This window comes from Gymnogyps californianus, chromosome 1 (assembly GCF_018139145.2).
Source record: "Gymnogyps californianus isolate 813 chromosome 1, ASM1813914v2, whole genome shotgun sequence".
Lineage (NCBI taxonomy): Eukaryota > Metazoa > Chordata > Aves > Accipitriformes > Cathartidae > Gymnogyps > Gymnogyps californianus.
The window spans coordinates 58,087,465-58,113,467 of NC_059471.1; positions in this window are offsets into that span (position 1 = coordinate 58,087,465).

Below are 26,003 nucleotides of genomic sequence, written 5' to 3' on the forward strand. Positions count from 1 at the left end.
TCTTTTCTTCTAAATCCTTAACACTTCTGATCTATATTTTAATAATCTCATCTTTTCTGATGGTAGCAACTGTGAGTTTGTTTGGGGGGGGGGGTTGGATTTTTGTTCCCCCTTTTTTTTTTTTTTTAACTGCTGTGCTTTAAACCAGCCTTGCCTGTCTAAAGCTTCCAGTTGCTAAGCGACTTTTCCCCTCCGCCCTTCCCGCAGCCCGGTTGCCATAGCGCTGCCAGCCTCGGCTATCAAATAGCAGAGAGCAGTCATTACTCACGGAAAAAAAAAACAAAAACCAAAACACCAAAAAACAGGGCTGCACGGGCAAATAAACATTTTCTTTCCTTTTTAATTCATTTTGCGAGCCGGCGGGAGGATCCCCGTGCACATTACAGCCGCGGCTGCACGCTGCGTTATTTTCTTGTGGAAGTTTTTGGTTCGGTCTCTGCGTTAAAATAGGACGGACTGCAGTGCTGACTCATGGACACCTGTGATGTCGTTCATGGCAGCAACAGATATTTGAGGATACACTTTCTAAGAAGCTGTTTTTCGTACCTGGGCGACTGGTATCGCACCCTCCGTGACTGTAATTCACCCCAGCGCAAGCAGGTGCTCTGCAGCTCTGCAAATCCGAACATCTTTCCTTAGAAACTGGGTGATACGGTTAGAGCTTTTCTCTTGAGACATTTTTTAGTAACATCACACGTACATAACGTGTGGTGTGCTACCATCAAAGACTAAAAGAATACACACTGGTTAAAAATTAGCTTTTCTTTTCAAATGCACTGAAACAAATTTGTATGAAGAATCGTATCCAGAGAAATAGAGAGTCTTCCATTTTTTAAAGAAAAATCATATTGCCAGTGGCTTGGGTGAGACAAAAGTTAATGTCAGCCCTAAAACATAATAAACAAGAAGGAAAACCTGACATCTTTCTGCTCTAAAATGGTGAGCTTTCTTGTCATCAGTCTACTGATTGCCAGGCTTTACGAGCTGGGTGCTATAGGGTGACATGGAGCATGGAAATACAGACCTGGGGTCTCTCATCAGCCACGCCATCCATCATACCCAGTTAAAAAAAAGAAGTATTTGACTTCCATATAAAAACGAAAGTGTGCAGGCTTTAAAATATCTGTTAATAAAGCATTTGGTAGTATAAGATTACCCGTGTGAGAATATAAATCATGTGAGTTCATTTTGAGTTGATAGTTGGGGGAGAGAGGCTTTTCCACCAGTAAATGCTACAAGCGGTAGTTGAGTTGGACGTAGAATAGTTTCAGTTGTTCTGTGACTTTAGTTTCCATTAATCACAGCAAAAGCCTCCACCTCGGGTTGTCAGTATAAAGTCTCTCTTAACATCCAGGGAACTTTCTTCCCACGTTCTGCAGCCGGTGAGATATTGCGATAATAAATGCAGCGAGGAGCTAGACTCCGTGTCCTTACATGCCCTTCCATTTATCCAATCCAGCATCTGCCTATTTGAACGAGTGCATCAGATACAGGCAGCATGCCAGCTATTAAAATGTTACACCTACCGCCACGGAGCTGAATTGTACATTTTGTTTTTCCCTTGTCCTTGAAAAGGACTCACTCCTGAAGTAAGAGGAGTGTGTTTAATGGCTCCTTGTCTTAAATTCCCTATTTACCCAACTATCTGTTCCCTGATTTGGTACTTTGTATTCTCTTCTCTTCATGCTAGTCATTGTGCAAGAAAAGTCATTTAAGAAAGAACCTTTGCCAACTGTATGGAAAACTGATTTCAAAATCCATTTCTACTCTGATGAAGCATGCAAATCAAACATTGTGAGAAAAAGAAAAAAGGATTATTTTAAAAGTTCCTTTTTTTAAATCAGGAAGTTTTTGTTCTTCTTGGGAGCTGACCTGACGTAACTTCAGCTGGGGGTGCCTGTGCTGTGGTCAGAACCCAGACATCACTGAAGTTTCAATAAATTGACATTCTCTTACTGAAAAAAAAATGGCAAAAATGATTCTCAGCTTTACTATCTGTTGTTCTAAAGGAACTCAGGATTTGAGAATGGCTATGTTCAATAAATTAGGAATTGAAGGTCTACAGAACAGACTTTTTTGTCCTGCAAATACTGATTTAAGGGAAAATATTGCCAGATTTATTATGTGAAGACCCTTGCCTAATCACAGAATTATGTGAAGATCCTTATTATCAATTATATTGCTTTAGCTCTAGGCTTCATTTCATCCAGAAGAGAAATCACTGGAATAAAGGTTAAATATCCAAATCAGAAATATTATTGCCTGTGTTCCTTGATGTTGGAAATGGTAATAGAACAAATTGAACATTAACCTAGTCGGACCAAGGCATCTCTGTTTGCATGGTTTTGACATCTGAATTGGGCAATAACTTCTCCATGCTGAAATTATGCAATGGTTGTTAGTCAGTCTTTCATTTCCTCAAGCATTTGTGCACAGATTACATCCGCATATTATATTTTATTATGACTCATTAAAATGCTAATCGACAGAAGTACGCTATCACAGTTCCAGGAGAGATCTACATCATTAAATGGGTCTCCATTTTGATACCTTTGTCATAGCCAACACGACACATCAACTGAAATCCACACCAACAGCTTTCTTTCTAAGCCTATGAACAATGTTCGCTTTGTGCACTGCCAGTCTCGCTGCACCTGTTTTCTGCAAGTCCTCTCCTTCTGATTTCTTTCTGGTTTCCCAACCTTCTCTCCCAACACCCCCAACCTGTTCTCAATGTAAAAGCACTGTATCATGGTTAAGGTACTTCCATGAGAGCCGCCTCCTCTACCGTCCGATTCCTGTACTTCACCTACCCAGCACAGTCCGCAAACCTTTTTCTCCGCTCACGTAAAACCTTTGATTGCTGCTTTTCCCCTGTCAATTCCAGATCTGCTTGCTTGTTCTTCTGTTTTCTCTTCCTATCTGACTCTCTTCTCCAATCCTGTCCTATGCAGTTATTTGTGTTCACTACAAAGTACCTCCACACATAAGTTGTTTATCAGGAAATGCTTTCACCATCCATAAATTCTGAAAGCCAAGATATCAAATTGACCGACTAGTACATTGTCCTTACAGCTAACAGACAGGACACTGACTTTCTCCCTTAAAACTTTTAGGTAATGATAACTTTACATCAGCAGAACTTCCACTTTGCTGAATCTTAGTTACTCTGATGCTAGAATTAGATTCTGGGAAATTGTTATTTCTCACCAGATATCTGCTTATCCTATTCCCCTGTTTTCTACCATTGACCATACTTTGACATTATATTGATGATTTTCCTTGCCACCCAGACTATTTCTTAAAAAATTGTTCTGTAAAATTACTTCCCTCTGATAAGTTAAAATTTCTCAATCTTAACTTCTATTTCTCAAACACTTACATTAAAATCTAGAATTTGAATCCAAATATTCAAAGATCTTTTCCTTTGCTTAGCAAAAATTATTGAGAAGGAATGCCCAGTTTTAATTCCGAGTTGCAGCCTACCTCTTTCAAAGATGCCACTATACTGGCAGGAGGAGTCATTCTTGTCCTTCAGCTCCACCAAAGCAATTATGTCCCCTTCCCTTGGACTTTGTATCAACTCGCTTCTTTGTGTCACTGGCTTATTTTCTTGTGTCCCTGGAACCTGGGGCTACTAGGGCAGGATTTGTGGACTTCTCTCTGTTTTAATTTGGACATCGAGTTATATGAACTTAGCTCATGGCTTTAGGAAGCCCCAGGTTTATCTGACCATGGACAGTGAAAGCAAACAATGACAACACTTGTAAGAAATGAGAAAGTTGGCCTGAGGAAAAGAATTACTCTTAGTTTCATCTGATAACAGAGCCATAACTGGGATTAGCTGAATCTGGGACTACCATGACTTAGTTTAGATAGCTGTGACTGAAGAAGGTTGAGGCATTCTGGCTGCTTTCAAAATAAATATGTCGATCATCTGCTCTCATTGGCTCCCACTCCAGTTGGCTTGAGTTTTTTTAAAAGTAGCATGTCTGTTTGTTGTGCACCTGGTGTAATTCTATTTTTCTGCTACTATGAGGCATTTTATCAAGTACATAAATCATGCTGAGTACTGCAGTATTTTGAGCACTTGTATGTGCAAGTAATTCTAACACATAGCCTCAAAGAAAAACCTTTGTCAGAATTATAGATCGCTAGATATTCATTATTCACCATTGTTTGGATTTCTGTCCAAAACATTTTATTATCCTTTTAGTCTGATAGCAGTTTTCTAGACCATTGTGCAAGCTTTAGTGTTACTTAGCAGTTAATCTCACCCACAAATGGAATAACAGGCTTGTCTACCCAAATTCACACTGTTTGCTGTTTGATCTAATCAAAGAAAAATAAACACCATTCACTTTTATCCTACTACTTTTCCTTCCACTGTACTCTCCAAATACTAATACAGTCCATATATACCAGTGGAAAGCAAAAAAATTCACATGTAGAAGAGGTTAAATTCCAGTCTGAAACAACTTGTGATAGGAAATAATAATATCCGTTAAAAGTAAATAAGAGAAACTCTGGCATGTTCTGTGGATGTTTTGAAGGTCTGGCTGGCATCGATGGATGCTCAGATGTTGCTGTGATGGAGACCTTCAGAAATTAGTGGATAGATAAAAACCAGTGTTTATCTTTTCCTTTTTTTTTTTGTTGAAGCTTTGTATATATGGGATTTCTTTCTCAAGTAACAAACATGTAATGAAGTTCCTCTTAAAATGATGGTGACTTTAGGTAAGCAGTTTTCTGAGTGCATTACAGGATGAACTTCCTATTTCCTTTCTAGAAAAGTGATTATTTAGAGCCATCAATATCTGTTTCCAATCCCCTACTTCCATGCCTTTCAATTGAAGATACCTAAGTAGAATTCTCATTCTTTCTTCCCTCTACAGAAAATAAAATGTAATAGCCCATGGCTTCAGAGATAAATGTGTTTTTGTTGCTGTTGCCATGTTTTTGTCTCTTGTACCATTCCTTTTTTTTCGTTTTCTTAGCCTAATTCCCTATTCTCTTGTAGATTTGTATTTCAGATTTTAGCCAGCGGCATAAAGTGCTTCTCAGAGAGCCTCTTGAAACTTCTCAGTCCACTCCCTGAAATCAGCGTGAATGTTCTTGTCTCATGGGACTCCTAGAAGAGATAAAAGCCTGCAAGGGCATCTACAAAGTGAAAAACCACAAAAAGAAAAAATAAAGTCAAGCTGACTACAACTCAGTCTGCCTTTTTACCATCGGTGATAAAGACCATCCTCTTATCTCAAAATCAAGGCCTCAGTCCAGCTTTCACTGAAGACAGTGGAATGTTTTCCCTGGGCTTGAGTCAGAGCTGCATCAGTCCCCAGCACTGTTCTACAGTACTCGGTGTTAAAGCAAGCGCTTACGTATAGTCAGGCCATGTCGATACCCCAAATCACTATTTCCTTCCCAGACTAAGCAACTGTCTGGCAATGTTTTGTGCTTGTACATTTCTTTAAGGCTTTTATTACTTTATCAGAGCTTTAAGAGTATAGGTTAGATTTTTCAAGATGCCATATGCACCATGCAGCCTAACTTTCATTAAAAGTCATTTGGACTTTCAAGTCAGGTTGATGCAGAAGGAAAAAACTTAGTCTTTGAGGTATGATTTACAACTAGTATTATCCTTCTTTTTCTTCTCAGTTTTTTTGCGGACCTACGTTACACTCTTGCCATCTTGTACCACTTCATTAGGGCAAGATGAACCTCAAATTAATTTAAACTGCTCTTTTAGGATCTGCCTTGTTCTGTGGGATCCACTGTTTGCACAAGGAATACCAAACAGCAGCCATTTACTGTTAATATAGGTAACAGAACTAAAATTTATTCTCATTATTAAATAAAATTTATCCGCATTATTTACATGTCTGTAAACAAGGCCTTTCATAAATAGATCATCAGCTTCTCATATCCCTGAATGTAGCGCCCATAGGCCACGATATGCAGAGGCAACCAAGCTCCTAACTCTTAAGTTAGGCTTTGGTAGAAGTTCAGGTACTTCAGTATCAGCTGGGAGCCTTTTAGGATCTGGTCATAGAGAATATGGAATACACAAAAGCATTCCAGAACAACACACATTTTAATACCACTGTTCCCCTCCTCTTGCCCTGGAAAACCCTATAATGATATATAATAACCAACCTTGTTCGTTGCTTAACAGCACCTTTGTTCACACATCACCCTGACCTGGGCATGAAGGCTTCCTCGTGGTGTTCACTTCAGGAGTCCTGAAGTTGCAGACGGCAATGGGATGCTGGGAAAGGTGCGTGTAAGTCCTCCGTCTGCAATAAATTCTATAAGGAGCCTGGGCAGTGACTAAAGACATCTTGGAGCAATAGTTCAAAGACTTGGATAACAGAAATCCTAGGGAGGGAATTTCTGTTTGAGAGCTTTGGGAAAAATTCATGCTCTCTCATTTTAGCTACTTAACTGAAATACTTGCATGAGAATGCAGATTCTTAACGTTTCCTATAACGGCATCTCCAGAAAGGAATTCATATCTCAGTAGGGCAAAATAGACACCTCTAGAGGGCTGTCTCCCTCCACTTTCCCCACAGGGACCATGGGTGACTAAGCTTTCAATGGAGGCGCCTCATTTAGATGCCTTCAACTACACAGTGTGAACTTTTCCGAGTTTGGTATATGCAGGAAGTGACTCAGATGTTGAACTAGAATTTGCAGGAGATCTAGGACAAACTTCTGCTCTCTTTCAGTAAACCAAAGCTGGGTCTTCAACAGAGGGAAGAATGAAGCTTCCTTCATCCATTCCCCATGTAAGTGATGGAGAAACATATTTTTGCTCCACACTGGAGCAAATTAATATCTCGTCTGGCACTGTCTATTCAAAACCTTTTGCTCTTTAGGACTTGTACAACAACTACCACACTGCACATTCAGCAGAACAGAAAAACCTGGAGAGAATGTGCCTGTGGAGAAGATCAGGTTTGTTTACATATCTGTGTACACACTGTATACACAGTTACATATACCTCAACTGTCTCTCGTTCCTGCAGGAAAAGTGGCTCACCATTTGTGCTCAGCAAACACTGTGGTTCAGAAGCAAAACCCAAAGAGTGTTTGTTTTTTTCATTTCATGGGATATAGGATAAAGGAACTATGTAATGTAATGTCTAATGTACAATACTTAAATATTTTCTGTCTTATTATGTTTTTTTCATCCATTCAGTGAGTCCTAACAGTCTGAAATCCCTCTGACAGAAACTTCCCTGTTCCCCTACCCTTGCTCCCAGTTTGCCAGAGACAAAATCTTTTCAAAATAGCAGCTCTCTCCCCCCCAGAATCTTTCTGTGATACCATAATTATAAAAATAAATACATATATAAGGAAGGACTGGATTCAGATGTCTTTCACTCTGTAAAACTAAGAAGGCAACATTTTAGCTTTCACCATGCCCAGGGCTTCCAGAACACTCCCAGCAATCATGAATCTGTTCAAATTACTTTAAATATAGCTGTTTAACCTTTGAAGACCTCGTACTAGGAATTGACAAACTACTTTCAGCAGCAAATTAACTGTATTTTCAGCTCTTTAGTGGCCTTTGTTTCAGAGGTTAGTAAACGGTTTCATGTTAAATGCAGGTTATACATTTATTCAGAGACACGTAGAGAGTTTTCAAAGTAGCTGCTTTGAATGGAGTTTAAGTAAGGTATTTATTCTAGGATATTTCTGAAATCATACGAATTCTCAGTAGCAAAGTTTGGAAAACCTGGTGCCGCCGCTGTACTCTAGCTTTGGTTGAACACCCTGCTGCTAGGATTTTTACCCAGCCAGCTGCTGCTTGGGCCACGCTGAGCCAGGGCTGAGGTCCTGTCCCAGCCACCCAGCGAGGTGCCCAACGCCTAGGGCTGGGGCTGCCCCCGGTGCCCCCCCCGCTGCCCTGCTCCTGGCTGGGGTTGTGGGACAGCCCTGGCTGGCAAGGCCCTGCCCTAGCACCCACCCAGCCCGGGGAGCCACCTCCGCTCCCGTCACCCCAGCCCCAGGGAGCAGCCAGTCCTCCCCTTCTGGAGCGGGGCATTCTCTCTGCATAGTAGATGCTGAAAATACACCCTGGTTGTCTTGGGCACATAGAAACAAAACCAACTTCATCTGCACTACTTCTAGAGGATTTCCTTCAACATATTCCTTTCCACAAAGCTACTGCACGCTATATGCAGTCATCAGCTATCATTGCTCCCCAGCGGGTCAAAACGATGCAAATCAGTATCACAGGACAACTTGCACTGAGAATTAGGTTAATTTATAGGCAATGAGATTTACTGAATGTGTTGAGATAACTGCTGAACATGGCAGGGCTATTTCATCCACAAGTACCAATGATCTAATTGGACTTGGCCATTTCACCTGGTTAAATGGGCACTGCAAATCAGCTGTTTTGGAGATGACACCGCTCTGATAATCTGCGAATTTTCACCAGATTCTGTTGTTCAAAAGGCCAACAGTAAAATGTCATTAAAGGGCATCATTTTCGGGCGTAGATGTGCTGAGCAGTGGGGGCACACTCACTCACTCACTCACTAGCCCACAGATGAGAAAACATGACTGGCAAAGGAGTGTCAGTGGAAAAGCAAGGGGGAAGGGAAGACACATGAATACTTTGGTTGGCAAATGTCATTTTGCATAATATGGGTTTTTGGCAGACCTAGGATTTTGTATCAAAAGTGCTTTGGATTTTGATGAGCTGCACAGCTGGAGTAAGTAGATGTAGAGAATAACAGGCTGTTGGTAGCTCAAGGTTTCCTTCCCATCCTACTGCTCTCACAGTGGGTCACAGATAAGAGCTGGTATGTTTGTTTTGGTTAGTGGGTTTGGGTTTTTTTCCCCCAGTTGTAGCCATTTGACAAAACCACAACATTATTTCCCTCCTCCTCTATCCCTGACACACTACAAAACAATCACAAGGGAGAAGGCAGAACAAAACAGCAGATGATAAAAATGCAAAACGGCTACAGCGGTGCAGTGGGAGCACGGAAGTTCAGAGGTACAGAAGAGCAATGCAATACTCTGGAAGAAGAGAATACATTAATTATATGGACAGTTTTATTTATCCAGTCTCATGTTCTCATACAGTTTTTATTGATCACAGAACAGTTTAGCATACCAGCAGGAATGCTTTTTCTGCATCCCACTGGGTATTACTAAAAACCCAGCAATATTTTACATTCACTGGGATCAAGAGAATTTATTGGTTGCATGTAGTCCCACTGCAATACCCAATTTTTAGCAGTACTAGCCACCATTCATGTTTCCACTGATGAATGCATGCAAGGGTTTAATAGCTGTAAACGGCAGATCACAAAATATCCATGGATTAGTTTAAACCTCATCTTAAGTTCAATAAACCAAGGATGCCAGACACATCAAGACAGTTTTAACGTCTCTTCAAAAATATTGATCATTGCATTGTTGATTTTTTACAAAGTCTTCAGTGAGACCAAAACCTCTATACATTCACTTAAAGTTTAGATGAAAATGCCACACAGAAGCAATCTTTCATTCCATAGGATTTCTTTTTGAGGCTCACGGTGACAATATTTTTCTGGGTTCACTTTCCTCCAAATAAAACCCACAGCCAGTGTTTTCCTTCCACAAAAAGTGGTCTCAAGGTTGGAGTCTCAATCACGTGTGTGGAACTTCACCATGTCACGCCACTGGCCACAGCTGCATCCTTTAGCTTAATTGTAAGTCAAGGCTTGTATGATGAGCTACTGGATTGCTGTTGGCATGGACTTGTTTCCCTATTCTTGCAGACCTGCTTGGGAGTAAAGAGCTAGGTCAAGATCCTAGGTCAAGAGCTAGGTCAAGAGCTAGGTCAAGATCAAGCTAGGTCTACATCCTCTAGACACTGGCTGGCCATGGCCCTAGCGAAGTCTCCTTCCTCATCCCCCATTAACTGCCAGTGCTGGTCTTTTCCTTCATATGTCCTGTCTTAAGTTTTCTAGCTGGCGTCTGGGGCTCCCTCTTTCTTTTTTTCCCTGTCCAAAGGAGCAGACAGCTGGTTCTTAATTACACTATAGAAAATCTCATAGTAGACATCCCTTTTTCTCTTTCCTTAAGCAGGAAAGCAGTTAATCTTTGCTTCTTGCTTAACAGAGATGTGCTCCTACACAAGCTTTTGGTCCTAACTTCTGGGGCACAGTCTTGTCTCAAAACTTTGGGAATTACACTTGTTGGTTAAGATACTCATTACCTGAGAAAAGCATCCTTATTTCTAATCACTGCCCTAGTATTAGTGCTTCTGAACATAACCTTCTTGTCTCCAGTCTCGGTTGCATTATTGCAGTGCTGTTATTGAGAACCACTGAACCTGAAATATGGTTATCGCCTGTCTCATTAGGTCAGTCTCATACTTAATTATTGAATGTAAGTTGTGTTGACTTTAAAAAGTTAGGCAGTTTACCATTTGTCTCTGCTTTGGTTCTCTTGGTAAACTCTGAACCTTGTGCTTCTGCTGACATAACAGGCAGCTTTTTTTCACCTAGCGAACAGTGGTGGTCTATTTTAGCTACGTGGAGAAATACTGGATTTCTTTTTATCTTTCTCACTTATACCCAGTATTTTCTGCTTGAATTCACTGGCTTATTGTAGCTCTCCTTCAAAACAGTAACAGGACACACATTGAGGTTAGGAGCCAAAATGGCCTTCAGCTTTCCTCAAAGAAAAACATGCCTAGAATAACATCAATTTGGAGCACCTTCATATACCTAATATTACTTAACAAAAGCTGTTACAAAATGAATGTGATGACCTCTACATTTACAAATAGGTCATTCAGATTTACTACTGTCTTGCTCTCCCTCTTGTCTCTTCACTCAGTAAATATAGAGGTCCTGTTCAGTGCTACTGCCAACACTTCCACGAACTTGAGACAACTTAACAGTTCTTGGCACAGGCGCCATTAGTACCAAGCGAGCTGTCTCCTCTCCTGTCTGGGTATGTCCCCTCAAGTGTGAGGTCTGACAACTCCGGGGTGCCAATTCTGCAATTCTTCTATCACCTTGTGTACCAAACATATTGGCAGTCTGGGTATAACTCTTCCCCTTAATAGTCTGTGAACACAAGATTGTTTTATCAAAACATCATTCAGAGATTAAAGCAAATTTTAACAGTCAAGGGAAAGGATAATTTAGAAGGATTTGCCATTCCCCAAACACTATAAGGACTATACAGTTACCTAGTTTGGCACAGCTTTGCCATCATAAAACTCCCAGAACGTACTCTTCCACAGTCTTCTGCAGCCTTCCAGGCAGATGCTTGTTCTGCGCAAACAGCTCCTCAGATCTCCGTAGAAAAATGTCCTTGTCAATTTAGATTGTTTTCTGGTCCATTTCCTAGAGTTTTTGACCTTGCTAGTCAAAAATGATTTGGTGAGCTCTTCAACAAATAGGTCCTAACCTTCTATGGACAGTTGCTGTGCTCTGTATCAAATTGCAAGGACTTTGCTAAATGATTTTGTCTTGTCTTCTGCTTGTGTTCTCACAGAGTGTCAACAAACTGCTACCAAACTAAAGTAATATAATCTGGCTGTGACTACGCTAATAACCAAGCCCAGACCCTCAACTGTTTTCAGCCCTATTGAAGCCCTATTAAAAACAAAGATGCTTAGATACTTACAAGAGTGGGGGTCGACCTTGCATACCATATATATATATAAATTACCACAGAGCTGCTGTATCCTTCACAAACAGGATGGAAGGGAGAAGTCAGAAAATATATATTCAAAATTATATCACAGGCAGGCAAAAATCTGACCATAACTAGACTGAGTAACTCCGCTCCTTCCTAAGCCCAATCACCGAACACAGAGTAACATAACAGAAGAAAATCCAAACATTATTAAAGATGAAAAATTGGGCTAAGGAAGAGAGGAGATAACAGTGTATGTAAGGCTATGCTGCATAAAGAGATAGCAGCAGGTAATTCCAAAATTAAGCAAAGGAGCTGCTACCATAACTCATTTTTGGACGAGGCAGAGGGAAGAGTGACCTCCATGGCTGCAAGACAGATCAGTGGAGGGGACTGAGGGGGAGCAGAACAGCTGACCTGGTAGAGCCAGCTCACCAAAGAGGAAGATAGTTTTAGAGAACAAGTGAGCAGAGCTGACAGGACAGAGAAGGACCTTAAAGTGGGAGAAACCAATATAGTTTTTAGTGCTTCTCTGGGTCTCTGCTTCCTCTTAAAAAACAAAAAAAGCAGTAAATTCTTGACTAAAATTATAGCAACTTCTGAGTTTTTCTTTCAAAGGGGTTGTTAGCTCCAAGAAACTGAAATAAAACCATCGCTTGGTTTTATGTTGCACCCCAACCGTATCATGTCGCCTTCTCTTCTCCACCCATACTGTAAATGCAGCGTTACAATTTTATTTAGGGTTGCTGGGCCCAATACACCTGGCACCTGAACACCACACACCGCGTCGCCATTTTCCTGACGCCTTCTGCAGCATTCTTTTAACATCGAGCTCGAGCCTCAAGGACCACGGTGTCATGGAGCAGAGGTTACGCTCCTCGGCAAGGATGCCAGCACCTTCATGCCCTCACGGCCTGGCCCCGAGTGCGGCCACGGTGTCACCCTCCCGCATGCCTGTGACACCCCAGGGCGGCAGAGACGTACCGGCCGGCCCGGCCCGGCCTTTCAGGGCGAGAAGCCATGTCGCGCACAGGCCTCGCCTCCGGGGCCAACCGCCGCGCCTGACGGCGGGCCGCGACGCCGCCTCACAGCGCTGGCTCCCGGCCTGAGGGCAGCGGGACCCGGAGCCGCCAGACACCCCGTGCCGCGGGGGCGGCACCGCAGGAGGGGAAAGGGCGAGGAGGGGGTGGGAGCGGGGGACGAGCCGCCGCCGCTGTCCCGCCCGCCATGGTGCCGCCGGCCGCCCGGCGCCGGGAGAGAGCGCGGCGGCCCTCAACGGACAGACCGCCCCTTCCCTCCCTCCTCCTGACCGTCCCCGGGTTGGGAGCGTCTCGGGGATCCGCGGACCCTTTCGCTCTCGGCGGGGCCGGCGGAAGGCGTGGCCGGCGGCCGTCTTCTCCGTGCGTGGGAAGTGCAGGAACGGCGCCTTTAAAGGACGGGGCTTCCTCCTCCGGCTGGGCTCTGCGGCCGCCGTGGTGCGGTGCTTGGTGGCGGAGAGGGCCACCCGCCCCGCCGTGACAGGGGCTGGGGACCGGCGTGCTCATGTGTGCGGCAAAACCCTCCCGAGGGACAGCCCGGTGTGGCGACGCTAAGTCACAGTCTCGGACGCCACGTTTTGGTAGCGAGAGACTGTGGGAGCCAGAAAGCCCACCGGTGAAATAGAAGCTGCATCCAGCATAGTTGTGTGCGGCAAGTCATTTGTCTTTAGCAGGCGACAGGATAATGTCACTTGTCAACAGTCTGGTTTGAAATGTTCTGCCTTTTTTTTTCCCATGAAGTATTTTATGTGCAGCTTTTTTATTTAATTCTGACAAATGCAGCCTTAGATCTTGTTTCCAGAGTGATTTGATGACTTCATGTATTGGTCTTCACTGCTTGCCCAACGGTGGGAAAACAGGAGTTGTCGCCTCAGCTCCGTACTGAGGGTTAGGTGCATCAAACTGGCCTAAATCTTTAGACCTGACAGTTTATCTCTTCTGAAATGGAACAGACATGTTCTGTGGTGATGTATCTCTTCCGTATGCGGTGAAAGTCCCTTTGTAGACCATTCTTTTTTAGGAAATCCCCTTCTACATGATTCTGTGCTTGCACACATTTAATCCCATAAAGTGAATTTATTTGACTTCCTTTGAATAGACACCTCTCACACTATTCAAAAGATGGGAGTCTTGCTGTTTGTCGAATTACGAACCCCTCAGCAAGACAAGAGGTGGATGGTTACAAGTTGGGACAGATAGCAAGCTAGTGTACGTCAGCAGCTGGCGGCAATCACTGTTGCTCTATAGTAACTGCCTAACTTCATGCTTTTTTACCTTATCCTGCATGCTAAGTAGCTTATTCTTTCACTGAGGGGTAGGAAACCTCAAATTACCCCATACACCCCACTGCCTGCGTCAGCACCGCATCCTCTAATTACCTATTGTGCTAAAAAGTGGGGGTTTTTATCAGTTTTTAATTTGCTACCTTACAATTTCACTGAATGTCTCCATAGTCTTGTGTTGAGCGAGGGAATAAAGCTGTCTCAACAAAGCTTTTTATCTGCCTTGCCTGTACCATTCCTTACTTTAAATACTATTATCATGTTCTCTTTTAAATGTCTGCTTTGTGAAATGAACAATCCCAATCATTTCAATCTATTCCTGCATGTTTTTTCTGTACTCCTAATCATTCCTGTTGCCTTCCTCTCAATACCACAACTTCTGTTTTGTACCATGTTCTGTTGGCAGATGGTGCAATCACTTCTGCAACCTGTTTTCTTTTAATATAATGGGTATGTAGTATTTCTTGGTGTTTTTCTCAGTGCCGTTCTCAGGCAATCTAATGCCAGGTTTTGTTTCTGAATATAGTTGCGTACTGAAGAAAGGCTTTCACTTGAGCTGTCGCTAGTGATAAGCAGGTGTCCTTCCTGAATAAGAATCCCAAATAATTCCAAGTTTCCCTTCACACGTGTGTTATCTAGCGACATTGAGCTTAGTCTGACATTGTGCTACTTGTTTACCTTGCTAGGGTAAGTCCCTCTAATGTTCCTAGGGGTCTTTTCAGGACTTGACCAGCCTGAGTAGCCATCACTGGGTGTGGCTCATAGCCAAGTCTGTCATTTGAGGAACTCTTTAAGCCAGAATAAGCTTTCACTAGTTCCCAGCTGCTCACTCCCTGCTTTAGAGAGTCATACGTGTTTGCGTGCTTATGCCATGAACTAGGCTGGGGAACAGACCAGGCCGAAAGCTAACACAGGGCCTGACCCGATCTCCCGTCTGACTGAGCATGTAGCTGTGGAAGCAGCTGTGTCCACAAAAGCATGGCAGTAGTGCAGAGGTGGGAATGAGCTGCAGAGAATGGAGGAGACTGGGCACCCCTTCTTTCAGCTGCAGTGCTATCTTAAGCACTCTTTGACTTACAGCCTTTTTTAAGAATGACAAATTACGGTTTTGTTAGAACAAGCTTTGTGCAGAAGTATCTGTTATCAATGAGCAGACTGATAATACCTGAGTTGAACACCTTAGCTGAAGCCCCCGCTGTAGGGGGGTTTGCTGTGTGTGCCTCTCCATGCAGCAGAATTCTCCTTCCTGGAATCCTGTCAGAAGGAAGATTTCAAGAACTTTCATCCAAACGTTGGTATTAGATATTGTTGAAAAGCAGAGCTGGGGTGCTGCTTTAACAATCAAATTGAATTGGTTTGGTATATATCAAACGTCAGACACATAGCAGAGGCTATTAGAAACTTCCAACAATAGGCATATGAAGAATCATTAGCCTTGAAAACCTAGAGGATGAGATCACAAACACACAATCCAATAAATCACACAGGTCGGTTTTGGAAAAGCTGATGTGATATAGCAGCAATTTGTTTATACTGTGACGGGTCAATTGGATCAGTGTCAGATCTTCTGTGGGATAAAAGATTTTGCTTTTAATGCATGCTCTTTCCTGAATGGCTTCTATGCAGCCTTTATATCAAACACCTCTGGTCAACTTCAGGATTACAAATAGAAAATCTAAAATAGATGAAACTGCTAAAACAGGATTATTGCAGGATTATTTCAAGATGCACATTTGGCATTGAAAGATCTCCAGAGTAAAGTCGCATTACATGATTTAAGTTCAATTCTATCCCAATCATTTTAAAATGTTTCTAGTATATTCTTATAACCTCAGCTTTAATCGCATCTCCTTCTGAGAGAAGATTCCCTAATCCATATCTTTCTGAGGGAGACTCCAGAGCTAACGTGATCTTCTTATTACCTTTTCTAAAACTTTGATGAAAATTGTCTAAGCACAGAAATAGTAATAAAGTTAGGAAGCATGATACAGATAGAGAACCTTATGCTTTTAATGATTGTAACACTGCTTCAACTGCTATGAATTGATTTGATACCAAAAATCACTAGACTTATGAAAGCCTTCCCTGCGATAACCCCAAAATATTTGTAGCATAAAAAGCAGATTTATTAATGTAATAATGAAAATAAGAAAATGCAATTAAGGCAAAGAAGAGTTGATGCTAGTCTACTGTTACACCAAGCAAAAGATAACGTGGCTACTTTTTTGGGGTGTTTTAACAGAGGTGGAAGCGGTATTTTATGCTTTGTGCCATCTATCCTTTTGTCCCAGTTTACTCTGGACTTGTCACTACTAATAGATAGGCAAACACTTAATCTGAGTAAGTCCTTTCCTTCTTCCTGTGCTCAGCTTTCTACGGTACACCTCAGATCACCATCCCTATTGTTCTCCACATATTACACGTCAGAATTTCAAATGTAACCAACAGGCAGATCAAAAATATTTTTCCAGATTGCCTCTGTATTTAATTTAAAACAAAAACCAAACAAATTTGGCATAATATCAACTTTATTTTCCTTTTTAGGTCACCTTTTGGTAGGAAATGAAGCTTTGATAGTGAAGAGTTATCTTGTATTTGGGGTTTTTTCTTTTTCTTTTAATGGCGGTTTCTGCTGCTGTAAACCAAAAGAGTGATAATTAATGTCTCCTACTGTTTATGCCTGCTGCCATCTACAATGATGAGCTATTATTATTCTGTCTGCTAATACTTGGAAAGGATATCACTTGGACGGCTAATCCAAAATAGAGCAAGTAAAGATCATTGTCACAAATGCCTGAAATGGAGACATTGTTACAGATGTTAGGAATGAAAAGTTTTCATTATATTGGATCATCCAGTCCATCTGCCAAGACTGTGCTTTGCTGCGCACTCTCTAATGTCTCACACAAGTGCTAGGATACCGTAAGTATTAAATACATTATATTCCTTGAAATACATCATGTTTTCTTGAAAAACTGTTCCATAATTATGGTGCTAGATAGACCTGATCTTGAAAGGTGGTGTAGTTCAGTGGGGCTTTACAGCAATGCGCTGGTCTTCCTGCTCAGATCCAGTTACTGGCCTGGAGTCAGAGACAGTTGTTAGATTAGATAGGCTTCCTGTGGAGAACTAAACTGCAAAACAGCCCAGAATAAAAAGCCAGGCTCATCTCTATACTGGGGGCTGAATAAAGAGAGAAGAGAAAAGGCTGGGGTTTCTTTTTTTCCTTCCCCTTCCCTTCCCTTTCCCTTTTCCCTTTTCCATTTTCTTCTCTTTTCTTTTCTTCTCTTTTCTTTTTCCTCTCCTCTTCTCTTCTCTCTCTCCTCTCTTCTCTTCTCTTCTCTCTCTCTTCTCTCTCTCCTTCTCTTCTCTCTCTCTTCCTCTCTCTCTCTCCTCTCTCTCTCTCCTCTTCTCTTCTCTTCTCTTCTCTTCCTCCGTTTTTTTTAGGAGTTAGGATTTTGTTGAAAAGAAGTCCCCACCTCTGTAAAAACTCTATCAAGCTGCAATTCTGAGTCTCCATATAGTTTCTTCATGGGGATGTGTTTGTCAGACAAACATAATATGTTCACTGTTACTCTCTCATGTTTTCTGGTAGAAATCCAGAAGACAAAGGCCACTAGAGAGCTCCCAACATCTGGATTTCAGTCTTTTTTGCATGCACTGCCTCTAGCAGTGGGAAGGCAGAAAAGCTGCCATCTTCAGCGATTTGGAGGAAGGCGTCTCCTAGCCACTCGGAGTGCTGCGTACATCACCCTGCTGACTGATGTGATGCAGCACGCTTCCTTGTAGTTGACCACGAGTGACATGGGATCCCCTGCGCTCTTTTTTTTTCAGTTCTTCTCTGCTGTGGGTGTATGTCTCAGAAGCCATGCCGCTCCACACAAATGACCTAGAAGCTGCCCCTCCTGGCAGTCCTCCTGTTGCAGGTGGTACAGGACCCCCTCCACCCCTCACAAAATCTTATTTTACCATTTCTCATTGCCTTCATCCCCCTGAGAAAATCTGTCTGTACATTACTGACAACCTGTTGCAATCAATACCAGTGCTAACTAAGCCCTGGCCACTAGCAGAAAGTGTCACCAATGCGTCTTGCTGATTATAAGCCGTAAGTACAAGACAACAATGTTTGAGTATTTCAAATAGAATTTAATTCTTGACTACAAGTCCTTGCAGTCTGGTGGTCTGTGGAGTCTTAAACTTTTGTCTTGCTTCCTGTAAATAAATGTGACTGAAAAAGAATTGAATTCCCTCATAACATGTAGGGGAGGAAAAAACAACATTTTCTTATGGAAACTCATGAATGACAGCAGCTGAAAGTTAAATCTATTTGATCGTTCCATCAGCCTTCCAAGCCAACTCATTAACTAGATTGAAATGTTTCAGTGGGATGTTGAAATGTTGAATGCACGTGGGAGGGATCTACACTTTACAATGCTGGGGACCAGGAAACAGTGTTGTTCACAGTGTGCATGTAAAAAATAATGAAAGTAAGTGCTTTCTTGCAATCGGTAAGGTATTCATTAAAAAAAAATAGGATTTGAGAACATACTTCACTGTAAGGATCATGTTCAATCCACGCATCTTGGATATTTGACTTGTACCTCAATTTTAGATGTCTGTTGGATCACCATTCCTGAAATAAGGGCCGAGGTTCTTTAAGAAGTGAAGGGGTAGAGGTCTTCAGAGACACCCATCTCTTTCTTTATATGGGTACCTTGGTGAACCAGTCCTCTTAAAATAAGTGTTTAAATGCTAAAATGTAGCACCTACAGTAGGCAGACTGTGTTGCAAACAGATCCACTAACCACACTGCTGGTTTTTTTTCCCTCAGTGCAATTCCTTAAACTATGATTGTTGTAATCTGAAATAATAATACAGTATGCTGTTTATCGTATCTTTTATGTAGTTGTTCCTACTTGCACTCTATATTTGTTTAATGGAGAAGCTCAAAACGTAATACACTTCTCCTGCTGATCAAAGTCACGAAAGAGCGGTTTTCTCTCTTGGCTTATTCAACGCATGCAAATATCTCTTGCTGTTCCCTTACCTCTCTGTCTCACCATTGTTTCCTTGCTTAAGATATGTTTACTGTCACTATACATTTTTAATAAGGTGTCCACAACTGCTTTCCTAAGAAATTATTGATTCTGTCTCTCTGCCTGTCAGTCGGTCCATTTCAGTCTGGTCTAGCCTCGGTATCTTTTGAAGCCGTGACTCAGGTTCAGCTGAATTTGTCAGAGGGATTGAAAGTTCAGATATTAAGTTTTCATGAGTTTTAAGGAACTAAAAGTTTTGCTAGGTAGGCAACCACATCAGCAGGCCGCTGTTGGAGAGGCTCCAGCATGACTTTGATCTGTTCAGCTTGCCCATTAGCCAGCTAGGACGTGTGTAGTGGCCTGCTGGTCAGAATTCACACAGCTTGGAACAAGCCCAAGCACATGACATGAATCATATTCCCCCACAGTCAGTCTTCTGCTAGATGAAGCAATCCAAAGCCTTTTAGTTTCCTCTTGTAAAACAAGCTCTCCATTCCCTGGATTATCTGAATATCATTTGCAACTGTTGGAATTTCAACTCCTCTCTCTTAACCATGGGTGGGCAGAGCTGCACACGGGAGTCCAGCTGAGGTCACATTAGGGCTAGGCAGTATTACTTTTTGCTTGACTCCAACAGGACTATCTTGGCTGATTTAAGACTCATTCTAACAAGCAGCAAGAGAGTGCTTACATTTGTGCAGCAAGAGCGTTTGAAGAATTGCTGAGGGCAAGAGGCCCTTTTTACCCACAACTAACTCTTTTTTTTCACTATTGAGTTGCAGTAGAGCAAACTACCTTCTGCTTCTGGACATCTCCTTAAAATGCCTCTGTGACATTTCTGCTTCTGTACATCTCCTTAAAGTGCCTTGAGCCGTACAATGACTTTGAATCTCTGGCTAGTGACAACAGCCTCAGTGAGTATCTCTAGAACAATGACGATGACTTGTCTTGGTCTAGGACAGTCAGGAGTTACTAACTTAAGCTTTTCCTTCCTTTTATTTGCATGATGTTTTAAGCAGTAAGATCAATTTTATGAAAATGAAATTCTATGAAATGCTAGAAAGCATTTCAAGGTTGCGTTCAGAATTTATCTTTTAAGGGAGATTAATAATTTCTTGACTTCTCCCTCATTTACTTCATAGGAATAAATCTCACAGTAGCAAATTTTGCTGCTTGGCCATCCAGTCCTCCGTACCCTGCAGGAATGATGCTATTTTTTGAACAAGCTGTTACAGATATTATTCTTACGATGTCTCTATGTCTGATAAGAAAGGGAGAGATGAGTACAGGCAAGCAGCTGAACTAACTGGAAGACAGAAAAAGAGAAAGCAAAGCTCTTTTGCATGGCGGCTGTAGAGATGGCTGAGTGTTTAATGTTGGGCATTAGAATTTAGCACTTAAATGTATGCTTGAACTGTCATTTCTGGTTACTAAAAGGTTTTCTGGCCACGTGAGTGGTTGTTCTTGTAAGTGTCCTTCGAACTTGTGTCACGAGAGAGAAACTGTCTTCTGGCCTGTTTGAAGTTTGGCTTTTTCAAATACACTGGTGGGTTTTTAGCTGAAATACTGAACATATGTTTGAAGTTTGCTCATCTTTACTTTGGTTGATAAAGAGAAAAGAGTGAAATGAAAACAGATTTTTTTTTAACAAGGAAGGATTCATTTTCCTACCTGGCGGAAAAGTATTGAGTTATGCTATTTCATATGAAAGCCAGTTCTCAGTAATGAAAGTGTTTTTCCTTTTATGTGATAAGATGGGTGGACCATAAAGTATCTATAAAAAAGAGGAATAGGAAATATATTGCTATAAAGAGCTACACCGTGTGCTTTTTGTTAGGATTGTTTTGTAAAACCAACTTGCTGGAAGTAATCCACAAATAGGCTTAAAAATAAGCCTCAGAATTTTATTCTGAATATCTCATCAACAACAATAAGGGGAACATTATGCATATTGACAGAGATGACTCTGTGTCAAGTATTCACCGTAGTTTCAGAGCTGTTGCATTTTTAAGTGTGTTTGCAAAACATCTTTGGACCTCTTGGACACACTGCAGTTGTGATTATTTTAATCTCTTGTCTGAAAGCTTCCCACGATTTCTATTCATTAACGTGAAAAAGGCAATCAACCACATACATTTAGATAACCAGAGCTGTGGGGAGCATCTGTTTTCCAGACATCTCTGTGTTGTACGTGACCTATGGTCCGATTTGGCTGAAATCTGATAGCGTTGTATAATTTTGCATGCCATTGTTAGAACATTCCTCCGAGGGGCACCGGAACAGGCCCCAAGCCTGGGAGCGGCATCTTTGGGTGATCTTCTTGCTCTTAAGGAAGCTCCGTGCCGAATCACATCCAGCACATCTGGAGCAGTGCCCTGAGGATGGGCACGCAGTCTTTGGTGGGCAGGCATGAGCTGACCTGCACGCTGAGCCACACAGTAGCCATGTAGCAGTGTTAGTGCGATGATCGGCACGTCTCATAGCAAGGTTTAGGAGCTGTGATTCAGTCAACCACAGCAATGGCTGTCTCAGCACACGGCTTTGCACAATAGTTTGCAAAAAGTGTGCAGACACGTCCCTCCTTCTAGCTGCACCGAGCCTACACATGCAGAGAATCGGAGGCTATGTATATGTCAGCCAGCAATTTGATGCATTAGGAGCGGATCAATAGATCTACTGTTAGATGCTGAGCCTTCTACATCTTCAATAAATGTGGTCTGAAGTTATGACTCAGAGTAGGTCTAATGTGGTGCTCTGGACCAAATGTCTCTGGCACACATGCAGTTAGAAACTGTCTGACGTTTCGTTTGGGCATTGTGGTTTGGACCCCCACATGGGGATGGAGCACATTTGGGGAGCACCTGGTGCGGGGCTTGCAATTTAGTTTCTCTGAAAGAAATCTAGTTTGTATATACCAAACCCATTCTTTTTACGCAACAATGCGCAGTAAGTATGAACAACTGGGGAATTTGATTCAAAACTGCTTTAAGGGTCCAAGCCAAAATGTCAACATAGACACAGCCTAATTAATTTTCTAATTATATTTGGTCACGTGTTCAACATTTCCTTCAGATCAACAAGATGTGTACAATTCATGTAACTTAAAACCACTGTCATTCCATATGTCTTCTCTTGAAAGAGCATGTAAAAGTAGCTTGAAATTGAAGAATAGGCTATAATGAGGTGGAAAAATACAAATGTTTTATTTCAATGGCTTCCTCTGGAAAGAAGCATGAGTTTTATCAATAAGAATTTTACTTACATTGTGATGCTGCATAGATAATGGATTTAAATGCCAGAGAAACAAGTCCTGAGGACTCCTGAGACGGTGGCTACCACCACAATGTGATTGTTTACATAAACTTACAACTTATATTTTTGTGAAATTTTCTGTGCGGTGTATACAGGAGGTTGGACAAAGAAAGTGATTTGAATGCAAAGCCTACCTAATGAATGCCTAAGTGCCTCTACCTTTACAAACTTGGGAAAAATGCAGCAGGAGAAAATTTTTAAAAAATTATATTTTAATTGAAATTATAATTTCTAATCACAGTGGGAGTTGTGCCCAGGATGAAAGGAATACGAATTATATCCACTGACATTCAAACAAGAAAAAATCAACTATAAATCAAGTTTAAAGCTAATCCTTTGATCTGTGATTCAAATAAATTCCAGGTCAGTAATGACTGAAAGCTGTTATCATCAGGATGACCATTCCCTAAAACAGTTGAGGTGATGTCAGGCTGATTTCCCTGAAGACTGGTGGGTGTATCACAAAACTCTCCACCACACTTCCACCAGACCTAGCAAATAACTGAGATATCTGGACAGTAAGCAGGTGGAAGAGCATAGAGACAGAAATGCCTTCTTAAGCCCACTGCTGCTTTCATCTGAGGTTTGGGCAGAATGGTGAGACAAGGTATGCAAACCTGCAGTACTGCGCTACTTAACATCGCACCTTCTCTGCGAGTTAAGATCTCAGGGCTCTCCCAGTCCATCACCTTTCATAGATACGTAATTTTTTTAAAAAAAATCTATTTATTTGCATACAAGTTGCATGAAAATTGAGTAACAGAGTAATATTTCAAAGCAGTTTACCAAGTTTAGTACTATTCAGTGAAGTTCAGAGGTAGTAGTTGTAAACATTTCTCATAAGTCTCAACAGAAAAAGAGCATCTGTAAGGGTAACTTGAATCTTACCTCCAATGTAAATTCTCCAATGAAGACATACCAAAAAAAAAAGCAAAAGTCTATGTAACATTATACCAAAATAAATTCCAAATTTTTACCTCATGTTTTATTAATCAGGAGTACCTTTATGATCTGATATGGGGCAAATCTAGGTTTACATCATTACACGTAGGGATAAAAGTCTGAGCATCTTTAACCCATGCTGTCTACAGATCTGGTGCCAGAATTATTATATTGAAGTCACCACTCCAGATGACAGCAATCTAATGTGTTACCAGCCAAACGAATATGAAAGGGAAAGATTAAAAAAAAAAAAAAAAGCATCATAAATAATCTTCTGTAGCAATATTGAAAGTGCTTTGAAGCAACAGTTCATTCCTTACTCAGAAAAGCTGGAGGCTGCAAAGGTCTCCTAGATTACCATAGTAACTAAAAGAATAATTTAAATCCGCCTTTTAAAGAGTTGTAAATAATGCAAGTGTAATATCAGTCGCTGCTCATTGCCATTTCACATGCTCCAGAAGACAATTTGAAGAAGATTGTGGTATCACAGTTCCTCTTGTAAGGAATTCCAGCATAACAAAATGATGTGTCCCACATCTATCCCTTTCTCTGTTGTTTCTTTCTGGATCTATCTGATGAGAAATAAGAACTTGTACAACAGGCTTCATTTACGTGTCTCTTTGGGAAACTGAAATGGTTGTAGACATCCACTTCTCTGTTTGTCCAAAAACCATCATTATAAAGGATCAAGAATATTAATCAGACTCTCTCTATGTGTGTGTGTGCCAAGTGTTGAAGGATCTGCTGGAAGCATTACAGTGCTGGTACACAGCTGCAAAATGCATGTAAGGGTCTTCAGCGTTACCTGCAAGAGTGGAAACACACAGCTATATGGGTGCTGCTTTCAATACTATTAAAAAGATTATCAGAGAAAATCTTTTGGATGGGCATTTAAATACAAGGACAAAATGGTACTGATGATCTTGTACAGATTGCTATAAGTAAAAAGGGACGTAAAATTCCAATCTTGTGTGTTGGAATAAAAAATACAGCAGGCCAAGAAATTCCTGAAGAACCACATAGATAGCCTTTTTTGTCATCTAGAAAGTAGCTATTACAAATAATTCGGAAGATATCCAAGGTATATGTATGAATAGGAAAGATATAGCTGAGGATTATATGGAAACTTGGAATTCTGAGCCAATTCCCAGATGCTATTTTAATTCCATATGGTGTGCAGTGATTTTATAAAATATAGTAAAGCAGTGGCGTGTGATTTGGAAGAGCAAATGAGTGTGTGCTTTTAAGCATTAGGCCTTAGTCCCTTTCATGGGTAGGTGTGGAATTTCATGGCATTTCTCCCCTTTGACTGGAATCAGATGGTTCTGTATCTCCTGGGTCAACCTCTCATCGTCATGGTAGTCATGATAGGGATAAGAAAAGAGCCTCCTGAAAGCAAGTTGAAAATTATTAGCAAATTGAGTAAAGTGCTGCCTAGAAATTATTTTCGTTAGCAAACAACCTACGCACATTTTCGTCTCATCTAATTACTGGGGTGGCCCTCTTCAGATACAGGAAAGGAACAGATCCAGTTTACATCCTTAAGACAGCCCAGCGTGCTTTGGGATCTGGACAAAACTGTTTTCTTTCCAGAGCTTCTGTCACCCACATTCATCTTCCCCTTAGAGAAGCCATGTTTTCTCAAAAACATCATTTTTTCCATGCTCTCTGGCTCTGGATTAGTATATTGCTTGTTAGCTTCGTTGCAGGGCCTAGAAATAAAGTCTTCCTTTTGCCTAGGCTGCTCTTGAGCCCAGGCAGCCTGATGCACTGAGAATATATGCCTGTGGTGTGTGCGCCAAGGCTGTTTGGCCATGATCCAGGCAGCCTTTATGTCTTGTCCTAAGGGGAAATGTGCTGTTGCTGCCTTTTGTTCCTGACATATGAGGCACCATCTCAGGAAACCTATACATAAGATGTATTTTCAAAACAGTAATATTTACCACTAATCTTTACTGTATTTATTGCAGGCGCAATGGGAGCAAATAGCAGAATCCTCTAGTATAGAGAGATATATCCATAATTAAAAGACAGAAAAAGAAAAAAAACCCGATGTTGTGACAGACAATCTGTTAATATATATTCAATACAAAGAGTTAAGTTCAGTGCAGATTATTAAGGCATAAGCCTTTGCCTCTTTAAAGGTATGGGGACTTTGTTTATATTGCAGTATTGGTATGAAGTTTACAAACCCTATGATGGCTCAGGCAGGGAAAGAGTAAAAGAAATAAGGCAGTTAAGGATTGGTGTTAGTCTTGTGTTAAAATAGACAGGACCCATATAGGTGGGCATAGCACTGAGTCTTAGAAGAAAACATAGCTAGTTATAATCAATAACACAAATAAAAGGACTTACTTTAATGTAATTTCTGACTTGATAGCATTCTCTTAACTGAATATAATCCTTAGCCTATTAAAGTTTAGTCTAACATTATATAGAATTCGTAGCACTTACATTGCACTTTGAAGAGGCAAAGTGCTGTGAAGTATTGATCATGCAGCAAAAAGATGTTATTGAGTATTTAAAAAGACTGTGGTAGTTTTACTTGGGGGTAGAAAAGACTGTATCAGTCTCCCAGCTCTTGTTTTTGGCAATGAGAAATTGAAGCCCAAAACTGAGATTTCCACTGAGTTAATTATTCTGTGTAATCCTCTGGTTTTCCAAATTTATTAGAAAGATAGGTAACAGAAATAGTTCTGCAACAACCCCCTCGATTTATACACAGTGCACTTTTT